Source organism: Schistocerca nitens, chromosome 8 (assembly GCF_023898315.1).
Source record: "Schistocerca nitens isolate TAMUIC-IGC-003100 chromosome 8, iqSchNite1.1, whole genome shotgun sequence".
In the NCBI taxonomy this organism is placed as follows: domain Eukaryota; kingdom Metazoa; phylum Arthropoda; class Insecta; order Orthoptera; family Acrididae; genus Schistocerca; species Schistocerca nitens.
Genome location: NC_064621.1, coordinates 608,224,354 through 608,251,764, shown reverse-complemented (window position 1 = coordinate 608,251,764; position 27,411 = coordinate 608,224,354).

Sequence of the window (27,411 nt, the reverse complement as noted above, 5' to 3'; positions counted from 1 at the left end):
TAATCACACCTGACAAACAAGAATTAACTGATGAAATTGTCAATACTGTCTTTCAGAAAATTACTAAGTGGTTCCTTGTAAACGGACTCTCACTGAATTTTGATAAGACACAGTACATACAGTTCCATACAGTGAATGGTATGACGCCATTAATAAATATAGACCTTAATCAGAAGCATATAGCTAAGGTAGAATATTCCAAATTTTTAGGTGTGTCCATTGATGAGAGATTAAATTGGAAGAAACACATTGATGATCTGCTGAAACGTTTGAGTTCAGCTACTTATGCAATAAGGGTCATTGCAAATTTTGGTGATAAACATCTTAGTAAATTAGCTTACTACGCCTATTTTCACTCATTGCTTTCATATGGCATCATATTTTGGGGTAATTCATCACTGAGGAATAAAGTATTTATTGCACAAAAGCGTGTAATCAGAATAATAGCTGGAGTCCACCCAAGATCATCCTGCAGACATTTATTTAAGGATCTAGGGATATTCACAGTAGCTTCTCAGTATATATACTCTCTTATGAAATTTGTTATTAACAACCAAACCCAATTCAAAAGTAATAGCAGTGTGCATAACTACAATACTAGGAGAAAGGATGATCTTCACTATTCAAGATTAAATCTAACTTTGGCACAGAAAGGGGTGAATTATACTGGCACTAAAGTCTTTGGTCACTTACCAAATAGTATCAAAAGTCTGACAGATAACCAACAAGTATTTAAGAAGAAATTAAAAGAATTTCTGAATGACAACTCCTTCTACTCCATAGAGGAATTTTTAGATATAAATTAAGAAAAAAAAGAAAAAAATATTAAAAAAATAAAAATAAAAAATAAAGAAAAACAAAAAACACAAAAAAATAAAGTTGTTATATTAACTTAAGTATGTTGTTAAATTAACCTAATTATGTCATGTATTGGAAAATTCGACTCGTTCCACATCATTACGAAATATCGTATTCATGATCCATGGAACTAGTATTAATCTAATCTAATCTAATCTAATCTAATCTAATCTTGCCAAGTCTACATGATGCCATCTTGGATGACATCATCGCCGCCGTCTTGGATACATCTGGCAACAATGCAGAGTGGCCTCATACTCTCTTTGCACCAATACGCACATGCCCCAATACTCACATAATATAGTTGCTTTCCTGTTTTTTTTTTTTAATAGAGGTTTCAAAAATTTGCATTATATTGTGAAGAAAATAGCAGTAGCATAATGGATGACAGTTGTCATCTACAAAGGCGACCCAAATTATTGCTGCACTTTCATCCTCCCCTTCATTACGAAAGTATTCTCTCAAAACTGGGGAAGTAAAGAAAAAGGCTGTCGGAAGCTGGGAGCACACAGAGCCATCCTGCAGCCACATGGCGGAGAATATCTAAATAAGTGAAATCGAAGATTTCCTTAAGCTACGCTATTCGCTTCACAGATATGGAAAGTTCACTATAAAATATCAGTACCAACGATTGCACATCAAACTGTAATGCTTTTAATGCATTTTTGTTACAATTGTGTGATATGTGACACTTAAAATTCACCTTCAAATTATTTGGGTATTCTGTTTTGAAGTTTTTAAAAACTAAGTTGCGAATCCCATAGCGAATGAAGCATTATCTCCAGGCAGTGAAGATACCGCTGCCCGGGATAACCTGCTTTTCTGTAGAACTTCACACAGCCATGTTCTGATATCTTCACTGGTTTCAGCAGTGTTGATGAAACTCTAGTAAACCTTGTTTAAACCTATCTCTACGTGAAAAGTATTCCACTGCAAATGGAAAAAAATAAATTTTTATTTCCTTTGTTAGAAGAATCTGTGCCAATTGAGAATATATCGTGAATGTTCTTTTTACAAAAAAAAAAAAAAAAAAAAAAAAAAAAATTTGAGGCATAACAGGTTTTTATCTTCCGAATGCAGAATCAGAGCTTTTTTACATTGGTATTTCACTATAATATCTGCGCACTTAACATTCAGCGGTGAAATCATTTCGTTTTTTAATCCAAGCGGTAAGCAGAGGATCGTTTAAAGAAGTTTCGTCAAGGCTTTATGGTTCTTGACCTTTTTATTTTTTCGCGGTGTGGTGCGTAGAGCTTTCCGAACGCGACATAACACTTTACTCAGAACATTTCAGGAACAATACCCATGTAACTGCTTACAAATGCAAAATGCGTCCAGCTCTTGTCACTAACTAATTCTGCAGTCAAGATCGTGGGAGAACGCCGAAGCACTTCCGAACCAGAACTACCAACGAAATAGCTCGCGCCTCGTACTAAACAGCGAGAGTGGTACATATTTCACACGAAAGTGTGGACGGTGGCGGGAATGACAAACAGGTGACTGACGATGTGCAGTGTTCAGAATGATTCTGACATGTCCCGAAGGAACTTGGGAGCAGCCGCAAAGATGAAGAACGTGAAATGTAGCCGAGGCGGACGGCCATGTGATGACAAAATTTGGAAGATTTTAGCTGCGTCGCTGGAACCGGGAGATTTTTTAAAAAATAATCGCCTTTTTGCAGAAGAATCCCAGTTATCCGGGAGGGGCGGCACCAGTAGGTGAGTCAGGAGAAAAGGTACACGCTTTGACGTATGATAGTACTAGTGATTGCGAACAGAAAACTTCCTTTAGACGTGTGTCCTATTCCGAATGGTTTCCCAGACAGAACACATTTAATGTACATTGTTATTTATTTTCTGTAAGATTCAAGCAATGTCATTTTTTATATTGTACCACGGTATGTAGAGGAAACTGACACGAAGAATTTCATGGCCTTTCGAGTCGGCAAAGTACCTCAAATTAGTCTGCGAAAGGTACCTAAGCCGCCCGAGATTTTGAACATTCTCGCGCTCTTTTCGCACAAAGTGTTAGTCATAGAGAAAAAAAGTTCATTGTGGCCTAATTTTGTACCTTTTCGCTGGAGGGCGCGGTTTTCTAGTTACTGAAGAGAAACATACAAAAGTGGTATTAAATGTGTTCCATCTCGGAAACCATTCGGAACAGGACATGTATTTTGTTAGTATCAGCAATAGTATCACTCCTCGAAGCATGTACCTATCCTTCTGACCCACCCAGTCTACAAAAATGGTCAGACGGATGGGATGAGCAGGTATTTGCCACTGTTCCGTGATGAAACTATAGTGTACAGGTCTGTGGGAGGGTACAAGATGACACACAGAACTTCTGTTTGGTGTGATCTGTGACAGGTTACTCTAAATACGAAAAAAATATAAATTAATGAAGTTGAGCAGAAAAAGAATCATTAAATGTTCGAATACTGTATTGGTGGTATGTTGGTTGACACCGTCACGTCTGTTAAAAATCTGGGCGTAACGTTATAAAGCGATATAAGAGGGAGCGAGAACGTACGGTCGGTCGTAACATAGGTTGAATGGCCATCTTCAGTTTTTTGCGAGATCGCGTACAGATCACTTGTGCCACTGCACTCGAGTACTGTTGGAGTGTTTGTGATCGCATTAAAGACGGGCTGCTAGATTTGTTATCGGTGGGTTCGATCGACACGCAAGTGTTACAGTGATGCAACGCGGACTCAGTTGGGAATTCCCGGAGGGACGACGAAGTTCTTTTCGCGAAACACAGTTGAGAAAATTTAAAGAGCCAATATCTGAAGCTTACTGCTGAACGATTCTATTGCCGCCAACGCTCATCTCGCGCGAGGACTGAGAAGAGAAAATAAAAGAAATGAGAGCTCGTACTGGAGGCATATAGACAGTCGTTTATACTCGCCCCACTTGCGAGTAGAACACTAAAAGGAATGACTATTAGTGATAGAAATACCCTCCGCTATGCGGCGTGTCGCGGGTTGTGGAGCAGGTATGTAGATGTAGATTTATATGTAGAATTTGCTGATCATACCTGCCACACTCTCTCCCCTGTTTCGCTACAATACAAAACGATCGAAGTTTACCGAGTAACTTGATCGGCTGCGTCACGTAATTATCATTTGCGTAATGGGGGCAAGTTTGGGGCAGGGTGTGGGATGGGGGTTAGATATTGTAAGGAGAATACAGCAGCAAGCAGGTTGGCATAGGCGTGGCTCGCAGTAGTTATGCAGAAAGGGAGGGACAGACCAGCGTGGAGTGGGGAGCTGGAGCTGCACCACGGCAGTGTTTGTGGTGGGGACCACCACCACCACCAACCACAGCAACAGTATAAAAACGATAGCCCTTCTTTGAACAGTTTCGATGTGCTCCGCAAATTGTTCCTTGTGAGGATTTAGACCGCGCAATAGTACTGCAGAGGAACCTAATTCAACTACAGTTTTGCTGCTTTACTGTCGATGACGTTCAGCCTTAGCTTTTTTCCAGACAACGTCCACTCCGTGGAACTGGTCTTCCAGAGTCGTTTGCCTTTCCTCGAAGTACGAGTGCGACCTCCGCCTTTGTGTCGTCGCTGTGGGGCGTAACGGCCGGTTGCGGTCGCAGGCCTGCTATCGGGCTCCTCCGGTGAGGGTGCCTTTTGAGGGAGGCGCAGAGGCTGTGCAGGTAGAGGGGGCGGCTGGCGGCTAGCTGGCGATAAATCAGACCGACGGGCCCCGCTTAATGGCTTTATTGCCTCCTCCTCCTCCTCCGCCGCCGCCGCCGCTGCCGCCGGCCCAAATATTTCGACAGGAAGGCGGCGGGTGGCGGGCGCGCCTTTGATGTGCCGCCCCCGCCCGCCGCACGCGCCGTCCGCCGGCTGGCACCGCCGCCACGGATTATGACGCGCCGCCCCCTCCTGTCGCCGCCCGCGGGGGGCTGGGGCGGGGGCGGCCTGCGGCGGCTGCCGCTCAGCGGGGGCCGGGGGTCGACGCCCCGGCAGCGCTCCGCAGCCGCGTCCACACGGGCCACGTGTCCGCGATATACGGCGGTGCCGCTACGTGCCTACAACACAGGTCAGTACTGCGGCGTCACCGAGCGAGACTGCTAACGGGTGGCGCTGTGGCTGGGGGCTGCCGACCTGTTGTCCGTCGTGTCCACCGAGGATGGCGAGCACTGTGCCCCGCACTGCCGGGCAGCCGATTTCTCTGTCCTCCTCTACATCTACATACATACTCCGCAATCCACCACACGGTGCGTGGCGGAGGGTACCTCGCACCACAACTAGCAGCTCCTCTCCCTGTTCCACTCCCAAACAGAACGAGGGAAAAATGACTGCCTATATGCCTCTGTACGAGCCCTAATCTCTCTTCTCTTGTGGTCTTTCCGCGAAATGTAAGTTGTCGGCAGTAAAATTGTACTGCAGTCAGCCTCAAATGCTGGTTCTCTAAATTTCCTCAGTCGCGATTCACGAAAGAACGCCTCCTTTGCTCTGGAGACTCCCACCCGAGTTCCTGAAGCATTTCTGTAACGCGTGATGATCAAACCTACCAGTAACAAATCTAGCAGCCAGCCTCTGAATTGCTTCTCTGTCCTCCCTCAATCCGACCTGATAGGGATCCCAAACGCTCGAGCAGTACTCGAGAATAGGTCGTATTAGTGTTTTATAAGCGGTCTCCTTTACCGATGTACCACATCTTCCCAAAATTCTACCAATGAACCGAAGACGACTATCCACCTTCCCCACAACTGCCATTACATGCTTGTCCCACTTCATATCGCTCTGCAATGTTATGCCCAAATATTTAATCGACGTGACTGTGTCAAGCGCTACACCACTAATGGAGTATTCAAACATTACGGGATTCTTTTTCCTATTCATCTCCATTAATTTACATTTATCTATATTTAGATTCAGCTGCCATTCTTTACACCAATCACAAGTCCTGTCCAAGTCATCTTGTATCCTCCTACAGTCACTCAACGACGACACCTTCCCGTACACCACAGCATCATCAGCTAACACCCGCACATTGCTATCCACCCTATCCAAAAGATCATTTATGTAGATAGAAAACAACAGCGGACCTACCACACTTCTCTGGGGCACTCCAGATGATACCCTCACCTCCGATGAACACTCACCATCGAGGACAACGTACTGGGTTCTATTACTTAAGAAGTCTTCGAGCCACTCACATACTTGGGAACCAATCCCATATGCTCCTACCTTAGTTAGGAGTCTGCAGTGGGGCACCGAGTCAAACGCTTTCCGGAAGTCAAGGAATATGGCATCCGTCTGATACCCTTCATCCATGGTTCGCAAGATATCATGTGAAAAAAGGGCGAGTTGCGTTTCGCAGGAGCGATGCTTTCTAAAGCCCTGCTGATGCATGGACAGCAACTTCTCTGTCTCAAAGAAATTCATTATATTCGAACTGAGAATATGTTCGAGAATCCTGCAACAAACCGATGTTAAGGATATTGGTCTGTAATTTTGAGGATCCGTCCATCTACCCTTCTTATATACAGGCGTCACCTGCGCTTTTTTCCAGTCGCTCGGAACTTTACATTGGGCAAGAGATTCGCGATAAATACAAGCTAAGTAAGGAGCCAATGCAGTAGAGTACTCTCTTTAAAACCGAATTGGAATCCCATCAGGACCTGGCGATTTATTTGTTTTCAACCCATTCGGCTGCTTCACAACCCCAGGGATGTCTATCACTACGTCCTCCATACGGGAATCTGTACGAGACTCAAACGGCGGTATGTTTGTACGATCCTCCTGCGTGAAAGATTTCTCAAATGCTAAATTTAAAATTTAAGCTTTCGTTTTGCTGTCTTCCGTTGCCAGGCCAGACTGATCAGTGAGTGACTGGATGGAAGCCTTCGATTTTACGCAAGACCAGAATTTCCTTGGGTTTTCAGCAAGATCTTTTGCTAAGGTATGACGGTGGTAGCGGTCGAATGCTTCGCGCATCGCTCTTTTTACAGCACCACGAATCTCTGCTAACTTTTGCCTGTCCTCATTCTCCCGATCTTTCTTGGCTCTGAGCACTATGGGACTTCACACCTATGGTCATCAGTCCCCTAGAACTTAGAACTACTTAAACCTAACTAACCTAAGGACATCACACAACACCCAGTCATCACGAGGCAGAGAAAATCCCTGACCCCGCCGGGAATCGAACCCGGGCGCGGGAAGCGAGAACGCTACCGCACGATCACGAGCTGCGGACGATCTTTCTTGTAGCGCGCGTGCAACTGCCTTTGCTTCCTGAGCATTCTCCGAATTCTTCCGTGCCGCACGCCCCCAGGACCCTCGGCTCTCGTTCCCATGCCTCTCGCCGACTGCGATGCGACACCGAGTCGCGGTGTCTGACCGCTGGAGCAATACCGCTTCGCTTCACTTCGAAAGACAGCCTGCCTGCGTACGTCGAGGCAGTCGATTTGTTTGTTTACAGGAATGCACGACGCAACCGTGAGGTCCGGAAACTCAACGTGATTTGCACTGTAGCAAATACTAAAACTAGCCACAAGTTCTCTTGAAATGATTTTATTATACCATTACAAGTTTCGGGTCTGACCCCATCGCCAGGTGGTAGTGTTGGCTTTTTTTTCCCCGGGAGTATATATTTTAGGACACAAATGTAAAACTTGCATGGCGACAGGCTCGACACCGAAAAGATGTCAAGAAAACTTGTGAGTGGTTGCAATAGGTTCGTTTGAGCAGTTACGAGAAAGCGCCAGACAACAGGCTGTACTGCCTAAGCGCAGCTACGATGACGTAGGCAGCCCATGCTTGGTGCTTGCTCTGCTCATAGGCTTCTCGTCGCATTTCTGGTGGAATTTCGTACGTGGTGGGGCACCACGTGACCATGTGCAGCCCTGCGGCATGTTGTTCAGAGGACATACTGAGTTGTACTTAGAGAAATTGTTTTATCATATCCCACATAGATAATGGATGCAAAAAAGGAAGCAGTTCTTGGCAAAATATCATTTCAAAATTAGACTCCACAGCTCGAAGTACCATAAAATTTTGCCAAGGGGTGACTTTGACAGATTTTTTTTAATTCGTACTCTGCAATATTGTTATGTAGCATTTTCAACAGGTTTACATCTACACAGCACTGCAAAAAGCTAATAGGATGGAATACAAATTTCTTGCAAAAAAATAAATAAATAAAATAAAATTGAGACTGCCTTGTGTAGCTTGCACCGGAATAAAAGACAATTTCATGACTATTTCAAAATGTGAAAAAAATTAACATAGTTGTCTGTGAGGCAAAGAAACTGTACAACTCACAGTTTATATTCTACTCTGGGAATAAATATGAAGCCATGTGGGGTGGGGAGTTAAAACGATAAAACATGGTATGCTGCCAGTCTAAAATTTAGCATAGAATGGTGTTATATAAATTTAAGACGTAAACACAAGGGAGTACTAGACAAGTGTCTTGTGATCGAAAAACACTTTCACAGAAGCCAAATTTGTAAAAATCTGCTACAGTTGTCATTATATTTGAAACAAAATATTTAGATCAAAACTACTGACCAGATTTGCCTACTTAGCTTCAAGTCAGTGTTTACGTATGTTCGTACGGATATAGCATTAAGAGATCAACAGTCTCATAAAAGGAACAGGGCATCAGAGACTACTCCAGCAGCATCGGAATTTCATAAACAATACTAAAATGCTTCATTCCGCTCTAATTGTACATTTCTATGTCCAGATGCATTCTGAAGTACCTGATATTCAGCTTTTCATGTGGTTTTCGTGATACCAATTTTTTTGGAGGTCCAGTACTGTATTCTCATGTTTGGTTCTTTATTATGGTATAACGTCATTCGTCCCAGAAAATGAAAATTTGCACTTTAAATTGAACGAGGTTGAAAGTAGCCAATAGTGCGGAATGAAACACTTCGTTTCAAATAAACTAACTGCCTCAGCGGAAAAAAAATTAATAGAAGCAAATTTCTCTATAAAACAGACAGAAATAGCTTCACTAGTGCTAATAACATGGAAATAATACAAAATTGAAACGTCCCCTTTTAATAATTTTTTTACAACTGTGCTTAACCTGACACACAATATTTTTTTTTTAGCGCAACGCAATCTGACTTTCAAAATCTCTAGAAGAGAATGGCCCTGACTAACATTAAACTATCTCTTTCACAAATCACTTACCTCACAAAAATCTTCGCTGCTCAAGCTACTGCAATACAGCGAGCGCCACTACTGCCAGCTAAATAAAAGATTCAAACTATGGAAGGCACTAACTACTGATAGGGATAGTTAGCAAATGAAAGATATTAATAGAGAACAAACAATGTATTTACCTTGATATCATGACAAATTACAAAACTGCGCCATCTCTCTCCCCACATCCACCACTGCTGGCGGCACACCTCCAACTGCGCAACGTTACGCGCTGTTCACAGCCAGCTGCCTAACACTACAATGGTTGAGTATTACAACAATGCAAAGCAGCCACAGACTGCACACGGCACAGCCGGTGATTTTCATACTGAGGTGGCGTTACCAATAAAAAAACCTAAACAGCCTACTTACATAGCCCCCATGCTCCCCACAAAAAATTTTACAAATTGGGTTGGGCAGTGCCCAATACAGATTTGAAAAAATTTTTCATAATTACAATAACTAAGAAATCAAATGCACACACTTATTGATACAATGTTGGTCAAAAGCTAAAATTTTCTCACAATCCATAAAGATAGTCTTGATCATTCATCACATTGCAGTGTTTTTCTCAAAGTCTGAGCAGTAAAAGAAAATGCACACGGAAGTAGTGGAATTTCATACAGTCTTGAAGAAGTAGTGTTGTCCTTCCAACAGAAAGACAGTGCTGACTCTTGACATGCTGACAGGTAATGGGCCACAACAGAGCAAACCCACAGCGGAGTCAATCGAAGTTTTGAAGAATATCGTTTGGTAGGTCATCACAGAGCAGACCCACTGTAGTCCTGGTAGAGATTACGGTATTGGTGGGCCACCAGAGGCGCAGACCCACTGCAGTCCTTGTAGAAATAATGGTACTGGTGAGTCAGCAAAGACGCAGACCCACTGTAGTCCTTGTAGAGATTACGGTACTGGTGGGCCACCAGAGGTGCAGACCCACTGCAGTCCTTGTAGAGATGGCCAGCAGCCATCTGTTGTGACTGTGCAGGTGCACAATCACCATCGAAGTGTCTTGCGGACAATATAGCAAGTCCATAACCACCACTTGTGCACTCACAAAGTTTTTGGAATTGTCCTTAGAACCAGCAATGCTGTTATCCCATCCCTTGCTGAATCATTAAAACACGTGCAAACACTATCACTCCCTACTTCTCACATATTGTGCATATGCTATGACCAACAGAAACGTGTGCAGTCAAAATATACTTAATTTGAAGACCTGGTGTCAATTACAATTTTATAACATAAGAATACAATTACAAAGATACAAAATACATCATTAAAAAACATAACAATACAGATAACATTTGTAGTACAGGCTTTACAAAAGAATCAAAATAACATATACAACAGTGTTACAGGAATTATGACATAAGTAGATACATAAAAGTTCTGAATAGCTTTCGAAACATCAACTTCACACATGAGCATTAAAACAAAACAGAATAAATGTCTAAACATCTTTACAAAGTAAATAATATAGTATTAGAAAAATTCTACAACGTAACTCATATCAGCTAAACACATAAAGACAAGAAAAACACAAATATACAAGAGTACACAAACACATAGCAGAATAACACAAGAGGAAAGGGCAGGGTTTGTTTTCAGTGTAACATTTGGTACTGCAGTCCAACCTAAAACTTCATTCCATAGATCTTTCGTCTTATTTCAACATTTGTTTCCACCAAAAAAATCCTATCCAAGCATGCTTTCTGTATTTATATGTGCACATATTTCTTACCTCATTATTTATTTTCCATTATCTTACCTCATAATTTATTTCCAAGAAAATCCTGCCTAAACCTGTTGTCCCTAAACCATACTTTTTTGGTTCATATCCTCTTTCAAAATACTTTTTTGGCCAAACCATTTTCTTTAAGCTTCTCGGAGATCTCCCTTCGTTCCTCATTATTTCCAAAAGTCCTATCTATACTGCTTTCTGTACTTTACTCGTATAGCTTCTCAATGCATTTTTTTTCAATTAATCGCTACTCATTATCTTATAGGCTACCCCCTCTTAAGCTAACTTATATCTACTGAGCTCAGATGCTAAACTAAGGGACGAGGCAATGCAGAATCACATAAAACAATTAATATAAACAGCAATGACAAAAAAAAACGCAGATTTGCGAAGCAAGCAGCCTTAAGAAATTAGCAAAGCAATTGTAATATTACAACTAATCTAAGGCAATGTGCAGCAAACAATAACAAGAAATCATTAGTAAAACTGGCTTAACAGCGTAATACAAAATCAAATTCAATAACACTATGCCTGGCAAACAGCAGCAACTTATACCTAAACATGACATAGCTCAAGCAGAAAAAATAGTACACTAATGATAACAATGCAGATAAGGGAAATGTCTGTTCACATCTTAGTGTCTAAGTAATTAAAGTGGTGCACCACAAAAAGTTATTCTACCAAAAAAAATTACCCAGTAGTTGAAAAGAAAATTCCGTATGCAATTCCTGTGAAGTGAAATATTTTTTTTTATGCTCCTTCGTTTTTTTTTTTATTTACTCGATCTGTAGACAGAAAATATTTACATTAATACATCTATAAAATTTTATTTTTACCAATGCTGCAGTGCAGCTAGAAACTAGATATTAAACAAAATGGGCAAAGCAAGGCGTGAAACGTCATTCACTAGCCATATGGCATTTCTCTCAATTAGCACGACAATAGCCGTGAAATGTTTCTCATCGTTTTCAAGTTCGATCCTGTCGTTTTTGCGATGCTCTCTACAAAGGAAGGTTAATGGCCTCCCTTTTTTTTTTCTACCTGTGCCGCTGAAAAAGGGGCTCGCAATAATGGCCCCCTTTTTTTTTTCCAGGCGTCTGACTCAACTGTGTGCCCGCGACGCATTACGTGCAGGTGGTCACTTAACTTTCGTATGGAAATATTTACGACAGCAGTTTTCACTACAATGGCAGTCTTATATTACAAAAATTCACAGGGTGAGAATTTGCGTTACCAATCTGTAGAAACAAAATCTTATTGATATAACAGTGTCCAAAAAAATTTTCGTCGGCATTGTGATACATTCACGCATTTACACACATTTCATAACTCTTAAAGTACGATCTTGGTTTCCAACAACCTTTTCCACAAATCAGAGTGCCCTAATCACTATTCATTACTCCTTACCTTATTACACATATATAAATTCGTCGACGCTTCTTCAATACTTCATCATTAGATACATAGCATAATCAAATTCTTCATATAACATTAGCTTATTAATCATAAACATACCTCAACAGCATAATACATATCGTCGTCGTAAAAATAACATCATAATACCTCAGTCAACCCTCAAAATCGTCGTAGCTTCCTCCAATAATTTCAAAACCTAAAAAAAATTCTCTGCTCATGTCAAAAGTGTCATCTACCTCAAATGTACTTTAAAATCATGCTCCCTTACCAAATACATCATTCAAAGCTCTCATAGTATCACAATGGTTCCGAAAAAATATGAACATTTCACAATGTGCAACAAAATACAAGTTCATACGTATGAAGTTATTCAACTGTGTAATTACGTAAACATCTGTCACTAATGTAGTAAAAAAAATGTTTGTCTCTCTCAGTTAAATGATCTGATAGCTGTGTAATACTGTGTTGGAGAAATATGGTACCGATGTGTAAAGTTGTATAAGCAAATACCATATTAGCTAGGGTTCCTTGTAGTTGCCACACACATGGTACACAAAGTAAGCGTGTACCCCCCTGAGGATTAATGTAATTATACCCTCAGGTGTTACAGATTACAGCAATGGAGTGAAATATATCTCAGAAAACTTTCTTTGTAATTCAAAAATCTTTAAAAATAAATGTTTTAAGTACAAAATTAATCACTCAAATACGTGTCCTGTAGCGCTAAACTGTGCGTCATGTTGTAAGATAATCTCTGTGGAAATCTCGTAGTTATCGTCATCCGAAAGCTAAGTTCTGCAGAAGTCAATGTACTTACCTGATGATACACAAAAGTGAAATGCTTTGCGTATAGATATTTTAGTTATGCTTATTGTTGTGATGAAGAAAGTACTGTGCTGTAACGTATTGTTGTGCCACGTAAAAGGCTGCCTCATTATTGCTATACCACAAAAGTTACTACTAAAACATGTTTTTCTTTCCAGAAGAATTCAGAAAACTGTGCAGATATAAAACAGATACACCGCAAAATCAACAAGGTAAATTGTGTCACACATTAGTAGCGTTGTGATATAGTCGTGTAGCTGTCAAATAAACTAACCTCTGTGTCATCTGGTATCTCTCAGAAAGCACTTTAATTTCAGAATGTATTTTCAAATGAACCAAAATGTAGCATTAAAAGAAAAGCAGATTATCTTTCAATAAACGGTTTTACATGTGAAATGTGGTGTAAACCTTTACTCTTCCTAGTACGCAGAGTTTCAACTTCAACGCAATTATCATGTGGTATACGTCGGATTCTGTAAGGTCCATTGTAAACTAGAAAGAATTTGTGACTCAAGTGTTTCTTCTTATGTGACAATGAATGAGCTTTAATGAGAACTTTCTGACCAATATAAAATTTCTTTGCATTTGCTTTACCGTGTAGTTCTCTCCTTTTGTCTGCTGCAGATTTTATATTTTTAAGAGCCAAATCAATTATGTCTTTGTGTCGAAGTTTACGTGTATTCGGGAAAGGTACAAGCTCTCTAATTCTGTTCAGCGGTTTTTCATTCTTCAGTACAAGAGTAGGTGGTAAAGCAGTGGAGTCATGAGGCATTTCATTCAGCACGTTTTGAAATAAGTGTAAATATCTGTCCCAATGCTGATGCTTTCTGTGACAATAAAGTCTGCAAAGCTTATTGATTTCTTTCATAATCCGTTCGGAGGGGTTACAATGTGGTGAGTACAATGAAATAAAAACAGGTTTGATTTTATGGTTGCGAAGCATGCGAGACCAAACAGCAGATCTGAATTGCGGTCCGTTATCTGAAATGACTTTAGCAACGTGGCCAACTTCACGTAAGAAATTTTTAACAAAGGCGTTGGATACAGATCGTCCAGTGGCTTTACGTAACGGAGTGAAAGAAACAAATTTGGAAGTAAGTTCAACAGCGACTAGAACGTACGAAAATCCATTCGATGTTCTGACAAGGGGTCCCAATAGATCAACTGCAGCAAATTCTTTTAATTTAGAAGGAATGATAGGAAACAACGGAGCACGATGTGAGATAGTAGATGGTTTCGCCTTTTGACAAAGTTTACAAATAGACAAGACTCTTCGAATTCTCTTTTCCATATTGTTAAAATAACAAGTCGTTCGAAGAATATGATAACATTTTCGTGGACCAAAATGTGCGTAGCTGAAATGAATGTACCAAATGAGCTTATTAACAAAATCGTCAGGAATGCAAAGTACCCATAACTTGTCATCAACAGTGCAGCGTTTGAACAGTATATTATTTCTAACCAGATAATAATGCCGAATCTGTGTGTGTGTCTTTTCATGCCATTTGCTTTTGATGTCTTTCCAAATCGGATCTTTATCTTGTTCATGAGCAATGTCCTTTAAAGATGTGGTGATGAAGTTTTCAAAGGCGACTTTCTGAATGTAAAGAATACTGAAATTTTTCTCGAGGTTGCCTTCTGTGTTACTTTTCTCAAGCCCAGCCGGTGCGCGTGACAGTGCGTCCGCAACAATGTTCTCCTTGCCGGGAATGTAGACTATTGTGAAGTGGAATTCTTGCAGAAACAATGCCCAACGTTTTAACCTGTCATGATTTAATTTTGAAGACATAAGAAATTGTAATGCACGATGATCACTGTATACTTTTACGTGCTTACCAGAAAGAAAGAAACGGAATTTGTTAAATGCCCAAACAGTAGCTAAAGCTTCTAATTCAGTAACGGAATAATTTTTTTCAGATTTTGTTAGCACTCGGCTAGCAAAAGCAATGGTTTTCTGAACAGTAGTGTCATTTTCTGTGGCTTCTTGAAATAAATGGGCACCAAGACCGACTTTAGAAGAATCCGTGCTAAGGCAGAAATCTTGTGACAGATCTGGATGAGCTAGAATTGGCGCGTTAAGTAGCGATTCTTTCAAAGAATTGAATTCCAACTGTGCTTGTTCGTCCCAGTTCCAAATAGTATTTTTTCCAGTGAGAGAACAAAGTTTTGGTGTAACAAGGATTTGCATATTCAGAAAACGACGGTAAAAATTTACGAGACCTAGAAAACTGCGGACTTGTCTTTTTGTGGATGGAACTGGAATGGCTCTGATTGCTTCTAACTTTTCAGGATCCGGCTGAATGCCTTCAGAAGAAATAATATGTCCCAAAAACCTCACCTTTGACCTACCGAATTCAGACTTTTCCAAGTTAACTGTAATTCCAGATTCTGCAAAAATACGTAACAAACTGTTGAGGATGCGATTATGTTGTTCCCATGAAGCTTCTGCTATTAGAATATCGTCCACATATAAGGTGATGTGACGTTTTAAGAACTCAGGTAATATGGAATTTAGCCCGCGAATGAATGCTGCTGAAGAAATGTTCAAACCAAAAGGAAGTTTCCGAAACTGATAACAAACGCCGAAACAAAGGAAAGCTGTGTATTTTCTACATTCTGGATGAAGTTCGATCTGATAAAAGCTGGATCTGAGATCAATGGAAGACAACACGTTTACACCATTAAAATTTTGAAGAAGTTCTTCCAACGTTTGCGGCCTGTCTGTTTCAGGAATAATGATCGTATTAATTTGTCTCGAATCTAAGACAAGCCTGATTGATCCATTTTTCTTCTCAACAACATGTAATGGATTGTTGTATGAGCTTACTGCAGGCTCAATAATGCCCTCGTCAAGCATAGATTGTATTTCTGTTCTAACACGGTCCCTATAATGCGCCGGAATTACGTATGGTCTAACACAAAATTTAGTATGCTCACGAACACGAAATTGGTATTGAAATCCCTTGATTGTTCCTGTTTTATGAGTAAAAACTGTGGAATGTGCTTGTAAAATCTCAAAAAGGTCTTGCCTATCATTGTCATTACAATTCTCAATTGTTTGAATTTTATTCTGAATTAACTCATTAGTATCAAATGCGCCGTCGATATCACCCCTGTCAGTACTTGCAGAGTGATTGTTAGTGTCAAGTTCCGTCGAAAATTCCGAACTGTTGTCTAACAGGAGGTAAAGCCGATTAATTTCTTCGTCATGGTTTGAGAGCCAATCTTCAAAATTCAAAGCTACTGACTTACCTTCTTTTTCTAAACTTATTTCAGCATCGTGAAAGCTTAAGATTGCTTTGTATTTATTCAAAAAGTCTACTCCCAGTATAATTTCCGTCGACAATAATGGAACAATAAGAAAGTTCATAGAGAAGCTGTGGCTTTGACAAAAGAATTCTAAGTAGGTTTGTTGGCGTATATCTACACTTTTTCCAAAGATTGCACCTTGTAATTTAATCTTACGCAACGGAAGTGTGGGGCAATCGTTCGATTTGTTGCATTTGTTAAAAGCTGTTTCACTAATTACTGAAATGGGACTGCCAGAGTCAAGTACTGCCGTAAATTTTACGTCATTTACTGTAATGTGAATCACAGGATATGCAATGTTGTTATGTTTTACGTCGTGTTCTTGGAGTAAGATGTCCCTAATGTCTTCCATTTTTACGTAGTTACTAGCTACGGCAGCTGCGTCGTTAGTCTCATACGAACGTTTTGTGGCTGCCTGTGGTATGAGTCATTGCCTTTGTTGGCGCGCGTCGTTATTGGGATTCGGAGACCGAACCTCCACAAATTCACCGTGACGAGAGGGCCCTGCCGTGTTTAAATCCCGCCAGTTCTGATGCAATTCAGGTCTGTCGTTATGTCGGTAGTTTACATAGTTTCTTGTTTGTCGGTCATGTGGTGGAGAATCTCTCCCGGAATCGCAACTGCGCGCTGGACTGTTGCGTCTGAAAGTATTCTGTCTCCCTTGATAATAATAGTTCTGGTTACCATATTGTCTGTTTCTATGATTGTCCCTGTCATATTCATTACTACGGAAATGCGATCTTTCCCTGTAATTATTATTACTCTGCCAGTGGTTGTCATATTAGTGGTGTCTATTTTGGTCACGATTTGTGTTGTGAGAATAGCCTTGTCGTGTCCAGTTATTGTTTCTGTCGTCACAGAATTGTGACGTATGTGACCTGTAGTGATTGTTTTCCTGTTTTCGCATTCCGCTATTGTGAGTGTCAATTTCTAATTCTTGTAAGAGTCCTTGAAATGCTTCAATGTCGTCTTTGCAACGTCCTGCCAAAATAATATGTCGCAAATGTTCAGGCAGTTTGATTAAGCAAATGCGGATGAGTTCTGAGGGGCTGTATGGGTTTGACAGGTACTGATTCTTGTGCAACATGTCTTCAAAATATTTCACAAGACTGGAGAATTCAGATTGTTCGAAATGTTTCATCATTATGATGCCATGTTTTACTCGGTCTTGTGTGGCTTGAGACCAATATGCTGAGAGGAAGGCATGGTAAAATTCTCCTTCACTATGACAATCGTGAATGACCGAACGCATTCTTACAGCTGGTTCATTCTCTAAATAGCCACACATAAATTCTAATCTGTGTTCTAACGACCAGTTAGGGGGAAAACAATGAGAGAATTGATGGAGCCACGCTTGTGGATGAATGTCGTTGGCAGAATTTTTAAACGTTTTGAATTTACGTGTAGTAATGAACAGCTTATAGTCAAAGTCATCATGTCGGCGAGTCGCATATCGGTCATTATTACGTCGTTTCGGCGGTTCCATCTCAAAATTCGGTGTGCCTTGCCAATTTCTGTCATAATTTCCGAAGTGTCCTGTGTTATTATTTTGTGGCTGTTCCATATTGCTAAGTCCCTCTTCCCGTATTGGGGCGCGAGTGTCCTCCGAAATACGTAATTCTTGTACTACCTGTGTCAGCTGATCTTGTACTTCGCGGATTTCTCTTTGGTGTTGCGTATTAATTTGATTCTGATTTTGTTTGAATTTCCTAATTTGTTCGCACTCTTCTGTGTCATTAAAGACTACCGGTTTTGTGTCATTCAGATTATCATCTACCTTCGTAGATAAATTATTTAGCTGATCCGAAAGTTCAACTACTTTCTCTGATAATGTACTAATTTCCTCCATGTGTCTTTCTACTGTGTCTTTTAAGTTTTCCTGGGTTTTTGCAAGTTGCGTAACCGAATCGGTAGATGCAACTGAGTCAAATTTAGCTTGCAAGGTCTCATGATTTTCATGAACAGTAGTTTGCAGTTCTTTTATGGCTACTTCGTGATTCTGTAGTGCATTTTCATGCCGCGAAAAAATAGGTTGGAAATGCTCACAAATTTGTGTTTTTACGTCGTTACAGACTTTTTGACATTTCGATTCAATGTGATGTAACTCATTAGTTAAATCCTCACGTGTTTGTTCAAGAGTTTGCTCCAATGAGTCTAACTTTTGAAGCTGTTGCTTCCATTTGTTTCTGATTTTGTTCCATTTGTTTCTGATTTTGTTCGATTGTGTCTAATTTTTGAAGATTTTGTCCCATTTGTTGTATTAATTGTAATAACAATGCACTGGTGTCTGGAACATGTTCCTCAGTGCTTTTCGGCAGTGAATTTGCACCGGAAACATTCACATTTTGACAAGCAGAAAATGTATCTTGACTCATTTGAGAAAACGGTGAGGACCCAAATCCTGAATTCACAGCATTTGCGAGATTGTTTCCTGTCGTTTCGGATTCCTGAGGCGAGCTGTCGCCGACCGATCGATCGATAATGCTTCCCTGTTCTCTAATTGTTTCGCTGTCTACACCATTGTTTGCAGCCCGCTCCATTTCCCTATGCACAGCTACCAAATTATTACTTTGAACATCTGTTAATTCATTACACAGTGGTGCTGGCAAGCTACGCTCGTCGTCACTATTATTTCTCAGTTTGCTTTGGAGCCTAGTGTTACGTTTTTCACACGCCATTATTGTCACAGTATTTCACACGACAACACAGAAAAACACAATTTGAAGAGCAAAAATAAGAAAACACATTAACATAGCACTGAAAATAATATCTAGTTAATTGCAAGCGCAGCTGCGAAATACTTGCTGCAAATCTACATGCATGCCACAACTGTTTTACTGTACAACAATGAAAAACTACAACTACAAAGGAAATTCTCTCTATAATTACGCGCTAGCAATAAACAAAATCTACACTAATTACACAAACTACAAGGAAAAAATCAGAAGATTCCAGTGAGGTATCCTGGCAGGGTCGCCGTATGAAACGTCCCCTTTTAACAATTTTTTTACAACTGTGCTTAACCTGACACACAATATTTTTTTTTTAGCGCAACGCAATCTGACTTTCAAAATCTCTAGAAGAGAATGGCCCTGACTAACATTAAACTATCTCTTTCACAAATCACTTACCTCACAAAAATCTTCGCTGCTCAAGCTACTGCAATACAGCGAGCGCCACTACTGCCAGCTAAATAAAAGATTCAAACTATGGAAGGCACTAACTACTGATAGGGATAGTTAGCAAATGAAAGATATTAATAGAGAACAAACAATGTATTTACCTTGATATCATGACAAATTACAAAACTGCGCCATCTCTCTCCCCACATCCACCACTGCTGGCGGCACACCTCCAACTGCGCAACGTTACGCGCTGTTCACAGCCAGCTGCCTAACACTACAATGGTTGAGTATTACAACAATGCAAAGCAGCCACAGACTGCACACGGCACAGCCGGTGATTTTCATACTGAGGTGGCGTTACCAATAAAAAAACCTAAACAGCCTACTTACAAAATCAGAAAATTGAAACTACTAACTTATTTTGGTCTCTCATGGTTATGAGAATTTATATTAATTCACTTGATGGCTCCCGGCCACAGAAATCTGTTTTGATTTCATTTGACGTGGAACCTGTAAACGAAGACACGAAACATATACACGGGTCACGTGGGGAAGTACCCCCCCCCCCCCCCCCCCTAAAACTCAGCTTGCTCTGCACATGCGCGAATCTGGCAGCTTGGGCGCCCCAGAAAAATTTTTCCAGGTAGCTTCTGGCTACTTGCTGCTACTGCTCATACAGCAAACAGCCACGCTTCAAGTAGCCAGAAGCGGGAGGAAGGCGCTGCTCATAAGCGAATTCAGCTCTGCGCATATGCACGAGCCCGCTGGCATCTGCTCATACGAACCTAATATTTCCTACAGTTTCATTTACGAAAACGGCTGCGGTTCCTCCAACCAAAATGGATAAAATAATGAATGTGATGCTTACGCCTATGGCCAGAGCTGTGGAACACAGAAAGTAATAAATACAAGGACGTAAATCTGAGAAAAAACAACGTTCTCACTCGTACCGGATCGTTATAACTAGCTCATTAGAGGTCCAGTGTGGGCTGTAATCATAATGTGGAAGGGAAACTAGGTACATATTTTAATGCAGAACCGATTCTCATGGGAAAAAAATTAGTTCAAATTTTGACCAACAGGTGCAAATATGTCGCTATGAATGCTTGAAATACGTATAGTAATGTTTCGATATACAGGGTGATTCGACAAGAATACCACAACTTTAGGAATTTAAAACTCTGCAACGACAAAAGGCAGAGCTAAGAACTATCTGTCGGCGAATTAAGGGAGCTATAAAGTTTCATTTAGTTGTACATTTGTTCGCTTGAGGCGCTGTTGACTAGGCGTCAGCGTCAGTTGATGCTAAGATGGCGACCGCTCAACAGAAAGCTTTTTGTGTTATTGAGTACGGCAGAAGTGAATCGACGACAGTTGTTCAGCGTGCATTTCGAACGAAGTATGGTGTTAAACCTCCTGATAGGTGGTGTATTAAACGTTGGTATAAACAGTTTACAGAGAATGGGTGTTTGTGCAAAGGGAAAAGTTCTGGACGGCCGAGAACGAGTGATGAAAATGTAGCACGCATCCAGCAAGCATTTGTTCGCAGCCCAGGAAAATCGACTCGCAGAGCTAGCAGACAGCTGCAAATTCCACAATCAACTGTATGGAGAGTCCTACGAAAAAGGTTAGTTATGAAACCTTATCGTCTGAAATTGGTTCAAGCACTGTCTGCAGCTGATAAGATTAAAAGAATCGATTTCTGTGATTTTATCCTTGCTCAAATGGAAACAGATGAATCTTTCGTTTCAAAGATTGTGTTTAGTGATGAAGCAACTTTCCACACTAACTGGAAAGTCAACCGTCACAATGTCTGTATATGGGGCACTGAGAATCCGCGGGAAACAACTCAGTATGAACGTGACTCGCCTAAGGTGAACGTTTTCTGTGCCATTTCAGCCAATAAAGTTTTTGGTCCCTTTTTCTTCGAAGGTGCTACTGTAACTGGACTACAGTATCTGGAGATGTTAGAGAATTGGCTGTTCCCTCAGCTCGAACAAGAAGCACAACAATTCATATTTCAGCAGGATGGAGCGCCACCACATTGGCACTTATCTGTCCGTAACTACCTGGACGTCAACTACCCGAGGCGATGGATCGGCCGCCAGGCAGCCCGTGACAGAGCACTTCATCACTGGCCCCCAAGAAGCCCTGATCTTACCCCCTGCGATTTTTTCTTATGGGGGTATGTTAAGGATATGGTGTTTCGGCCACCTCTGCCAGCCACCATTGATGATTTGAAACGAGAAATAACAGCAGCTATCCAAACTGTTACGCCTGATATGCTACAGAGTGTGGAACGAGTTGGAGTATCGGGTTGATATTGCTCGTGTGTCTGGAGGGGGCCATATTGAACATCTCTGAACTTGTTTTTGAGTGAAAAAAAACCTTTTTAAATACTCTTTGTAATGATGTATAACAGAAGGTTATATTATGTTTCTTTCATTAAATACACATTTTTAAAGTTGTGGTATTCTTTTTGAATCACCCTGTATTACGGATTAGGAACGCAACTTGCGCAGAAAAGATAAAACAAATGAGAAAGCCATAATTTCGATTTTATTATTAACCGCCGCTTATACAATTTGTTCATTGCGAGCGCTGGAGACGTTAACGAGATGCTGCATAGTGCCAGATTTGCACCTGCTGGCGAAAACTTGTACTAATTTTGTTCCAGGATACATTGGTTCTACATATCCCATTAGCACACCTACCAAGCTTTGTTGCGGTACGACGATTACAACCCACACTGGACTCCCGCGAGGAGCTGCACTTTAACTGTAACTACCCAGTATTAGATTTCCACTGCTTACTTTCATAAAAATTCTTAGCGCGCTCGAAGCTTCATCCACGTGTGTTTCCGCGTTCATGACCAGCAGATTGTCAACTGTCTTCCTTTTTTTACTGTTTTTACATACATAACTTTTCGCTTCACATAAGTCCGGTCATATATGCAAGGCGTGGAAGTCGTAGATCTGTCACTGGACTGGTGAACATTAACATCTCATTTTATTTCAAACTATTTTATTGAATTCCTTAAGCGCTTCCATCAAAGCGTCACAAATGCGTGTTATCAAGAGGCATATCGATGAGAAGTAGGCCTAACATCAGACGCAGAACTGAGGCTCAAGGGCCACTTTGCTTGCAGTTGTTGTACACTCTGGTACTGGACCGCTTGTTCCCAGGCGTACTGCTTTCGAACGGCGTATTCAGAACCTTGTTTCATCATTGTCGGTGTGGTACGCATCCAGCATCAGTTCACAAATTAAAGCTTCAGACGCAGTTCAATTAAAGAGGAACACACCTACTAATTGCTATTTCTCTTCTTCACGCTACCTTTTTCCCTGTGGAATGAAAATGCCAACGAGTCGCAGTCACTTCCACTACACGGGCTGATCCAGCTGCTTCTCCCGAAGGGTTTCGTGCAACCTGCAACACTCAGAAAACACGTGCGAGATTCTAACGATCACTACGCGCAAACTGTTATTGCTGCAGAAGAAATTGAACAAGACCTTCCTGTAGAAAATATGATGTAGCGAAATTCTGTACTGGAATTTATTTTCACAGGAAGCCATGGTTTTCCCGCTATTCAAGAAAACACATTTGAAAGTCACATTTTTATTGAATAATTCGAAAGCTGCGGCCTTAAGCAAATACGTACCCTATACAGAATTGAACTACATTAAATTTCCTACAAAAAGGTCGTGTTCATTTTTTTCTGCAGGACTAGTAGTTTGTGCGCAGCGAGCGAGAGAATATGAAAATCTTGCTTGTGGCCTTTGAACGTGTCGTGGGCTCCCTAATACCCCATAGGTAGGGGCAGCTGATGCGCCGTGTATAGCTCGCTTTCGTCCGTTTCGTGGTCATACTGGGGTCCGTGTAAGCATTTCCGCCAGGAAACATATTGCCGCAAGCGTTGCCGGGAAACAGTTTAGTATCCCAAACGCGAGTGTTGCTCGGGATTGAACCACAGGGTTCGGCAAGAAGGGAAATAGTCAGCTGACCTAAGTGACAGGGACTCTTGTCCTGACTATGTTGTTAAAATTCCCTTATTACAAAAGGTAAGGCTTGCTATAAGTACTGAAATGACAGATACTGTGAGTGTTTTACAATTTCTGACTTTATTCAGGAAACAGTATCAGTTCCTAATATACTCGCTGTAAAGGTTGGCTCTGAGCACTATGGGACTTAACTGCTGTGGTCATCAGTCCCCTAGAACTTAGAACTACTTAAACCTAACTAACCTAAGGACATCACACACATCCATGCCCAAGGCAGGATTCGAACCTGCGACCGTAGCGGTCGCGCGGTTCCAGACTGAAGCGCCTAGAACCGCTCGGCCACTCCGGCCGGCTCGCTGTAAAGGAATTGTACCCATGAAAAGATCAAGTCTTTACACAGGCAAGGTGACTAACTAGCGCCGTCCTCTAATTAAAGTAGAGCTCACAGTACTGTAACCGAACCAGCACGCAGAAGTCCCTGGCCAAACGACTGTAATTGCTGCAGACAGAACTGCGCACCACTGCCTGGCTCTGCTGACAGAACTACAAACTTCTTAATCTGGCAGCAACAGGCCTTTCAGAGCATCGTGCTTCCGAGTTTTATCCAGCCTCCCCGCCTTCGACAGTCCCGGATATGGCTTGTTGTCGAAGCGCTCTCAGCATCACCTTGACTCTGTGCACTGTTCTTCGGATGCCGAGTGGAGTGAGGGAGGCGTCCGTCGCTAAATCGTGTCTTAGGCGTGCTGTAGGCTCTTCATGACGTACAGCTACACCTTCCAAAGACTCCCTCCCTTTTAAACCTCTCACTCTCACCCCTTACCTGCAATTATATCACTCATGTTTTTACAGCTTACGGCTTCATCGCTAAAAGCGAGCGTCACAACCCTATCGCGTCTGGTAAGCTTTTTGTCGCCGACGCATTTAGGATAGGGTGACCAGACGTTACGTTTCTAACGAGACTGACCTTTTCTTTCGTTCCGCGTCCCGTTACCCCGCAAAATATTCAACGGACACCAAATCTCCAGTTTTTTCGTAACCAGCAGTAACATTATCTTTTCTTTTGCTTCATTTTATGTTTTTATTTATTTTTACGTCGCTTTAGTGTCATGACATAGCTTTTTAATATTCTCTTGGGTCTTGCTTTGTCATGAACGCAAAGGTGGAATAAAGAAATATTATTTTGGTCACGGAATGAGGAGAGATGTGAACAGAAGATTTTCCATCTTATACTCAGTGTCAGTGACTTGAGCTTCGCGATTCGTCTCGACCGCAGAAATGACGGACGGACGTAACAAGTTTTCGTTAAAGAACGTTATAAGGCTATCAATGTTCAGTTTTATTTGTAGTTACGAATTAGCTGTTTAGTGTTAGATAACATAAATTTGCAGTAGATGCAACCGACACGATGTTTTCGGACTGTTACAGACAAAATAAGAAGTAGGCGGCAGTTTCAGCGCGGAGTTCGGCAAGCTTGCTTTAGTGCGCTCCATGACCTGTTGTTTGCCGTGTGTGAAACTAACTCGTGCCCATTAATATGAGAAAAATAAAGTGTTCTTTCTCGAAAACAACGAAAGAAAAGTTCCCTTTCTTGAAGGAAACCACGAGTTTGAAGGTGGATTGTACGTGTGTCGTTCAGTTTTTCTATTAAACATGGAAGACGTGTCGACATAACACTGCACATAAAGAAGAAAAAGAAGAAGTACCTGATAGCAGTGCCCGCAGCTCGTGGTCGTGCGGTAGCGTTCTCGCTTCCCACGCCCGGGTTCCCGGGTTCGATTCCCGGCGGGGTCAGGGATTTTCTCTGCCTCGTGATGGCTGGGTGTTGTGTGCTGTCCTTAGGTTAGTTAGGTTTAAGTAGTTCTAAGTTCTAGGGGACTGATGACCATAGCTGTTAAGTCCCATAGTGCTCAGAGCCATTTGAACCATTTGAACCTGTTAGCAGTTTCTGTGGGAACTTCTAGCACCATAACTTGCTTTGTAAGTACGAATAAACTACAAACAGTCCAAGATAAAAGCATCGCTGTGAGAGAAGCGCTCGCTTTTTGCGTTCCATACCACAAAACACAAACATTCTTTCCGTTCAGTGGACTGCATGGCTCTCCTGATCAGAGGCATATTTGAGAAGAAATTCACATGTTCTAGGGCAAAATGCGGGTCGGTTTTAGTGAACGCTTTATCGCCTTACGCACTGCTTGAAATTTAGCAGAAGTTACAGATGCTAAGTACGTCTCTGTGACGGTTGATGCACCAAATCACAAAAGCTTAAAGCTGGTGCCGATTCTAGCAAAGTATTTCATTCCTACCAAAGGTGTTCAGTGTAAAGTAATCTATCTTCAGAACACTGGTGGAGAAACGGTAGAATTATTAGTTAGCTATATTTTGAATATTTTTAAAAAAAGCAGTATATAGTTGACAAAATTGTCGCGTTTTGTGCAGATAACTGTACTACAAACTTTGGTGGGTACAAGAGGGCAGGAACAAACAACGTTTATTCCAAAGTGAACAGTGTTCTCAAGATGAACATTCAAGGAATCGGTCGTGCAGCTCATGTGATACACAATGGAGTTCAAACAAGTGCAGACACTCTTCCCATTGTCATGGAAAAAATAGTGAATAAAATGATTCAGTGTTTTCACATTTACACTGTGTGTGTGAAGGAATTGAAATCATTCTGTGATTTCGTTGATACTAAACACAAGGAGTTCTAGGTAGTATTAAAACTAGATGGTCGTCGCTGTTGCTAGCAGTTACAAGAGTTATTGATACTATGAACCTTTGAAATCTAATTTTCTGTCTCAGGATAGGTGTCCTACATTGCCGAAACAGTTTTTTGAAAACCCACAGTTACTTCTTTGGCTTCATTTCAAACAAAGCCAATTGAAAATGTTTTAAATTCAGCTCAAAAGTTGGAAACAACCACGATTCCAGCTGCAGAATCAGCTGAGGAGTTAGAGCTGCCTAAAGAAAAAATCAGTAACAGGAAATTTAGTAAATTTCACACTTCAGTTATTTCTTCAGTTTCAATGAACTTAGAAAAGGAAGGCATTTCCAGTCAGTCAAAATATGAAACGATTATAAATTTATTTTGTGCCACTTTTGTGACTTATTTAGAAAAGCTGACTTCTCCATTTCAACCTTTGAAATTATTCCGTTGGATAACACGAAAAATTCTGCTTCTTGAGCTGAACTTTTCAAGTGTCTGAAAATTCTTGAGACAGTAGTTTCAGGTGTAACATTTCAGATAGAGGAGATGTATTGTTTGCTGAGATAGGGTGCGTGAACAGTTTTGTGTCCAAGAAACTTGCGGCATGGGACAAGGCTAATTTGGAAACAGATAAGAGATGGTGTGATGTATTCCATACACCTAAAAGTTTGCGTACTTCATGTAAAAATACAGAGACGCTTCTGAGTTTCGCTCTTGCTGTGCCAGGCACTAATGCTGTTGTGGTAAGGGTATTTTCAATTGTTAAGTTCCTTTGGAGTGATGAGAAAAATCGTTTTACCGCTGAAACTGCTGAAGCAGTTGTAATAGTTAAGACTCATTATCAAGACCTTGCCTGCAAGGAGTTCTACAGCCTGCTATACCAGTTCAAAGCTTTTGAAAGATGTTAGGTCTTCTGATAAGTACAAAGTTAGTGTCAGAGTTCGCGGTACACTAGCTAAACGGTCTACGGATTTTTTATGTCTACGTTAGTGTTAATTTCTTAGGAATAATTTTGTCAATTTCTCAGTATTTTGAATTATAGTCAGTTCTTGGGAAAACAATGAATTATGATATGATGCAGTGCCATTACAAGCATGTTTTGATGTGTCTTGTTAAAATATATGGCTTTTTATGTGTATAAACTCTAGTTTTTATTTATTTTAGTAACGCGATGCCGTCATATATGCAGAATATTTTTTTTATCTAGTGTCCCTTTTGTCCCGTTTTCTTATCCCAATTTTTCGCAAATGT